We start from the raw sequence: 573 nt of genomic DNA, 5'->3' as shown, positions 1-573 counted from the left end.
TAAATAAAAGATTAAAAAGACAAAGTGAATCAAATCTCTAAGACCAAATACATTCTCTTCAATTAATTAATATGGATTATATAATCCTCACATGAATTCCCATGTACAAATCTAAGACTATACCAAACTTTGCATTTCTATGGTTAAGATAAATTGATGAAAGATACAATTAGGCATTCAAATTTTAAGAGGAAGAAAAGCCAACTAGAAACACTTCTGGAATTAGGATTCTCACAGTTCTGGCTCTGTCATTACCCTCCATTAGCTACATAATCTTGAACAGATTATTAAATTCCTCATTGCCAAAGTTTCATCATGTATAAAATGAAGATATTAATAACCACTAATGACTACCTCATAGGGTTATTATTTAAACTATGATGTAATCAAAATAATCTTAAAATGTACCATATAAATACAATTTAAATTGAATTTAAGTGTCAAATTGCAAGACAAATATGTTTTCTATGACATACATTTTAAAATGATAATTCTCAGTCAACCTTTCTAAACTGCTCCTTAAAACTTTAATGTTTACTTTTGTCATGGGTAAAAACAGACCACCAGTCCACA

The sequence above is a fragment of the Antechinus flavipes genome, chromosome 2 (genome assembly GCF_016432865.1).
Source record: "Antechinus flavipes isolate AdamAnt ecotype Samford, QLD, Australia chromosome 2, AdamAnt_v2, whole genome shotgun sequence".
In the NCBI taxonomy this organism is placed as follows: Eukaryota; Metazoa; Chordata; class Mammalia; order Dasyuromorphia; family Dasyuridae; genus Antechinus; species Antechinus flavipes.
The sequence above is the reverse complement of the archived record's forward strand: the minus strand, read 5'-3'. Positions refer to the sequence as shown.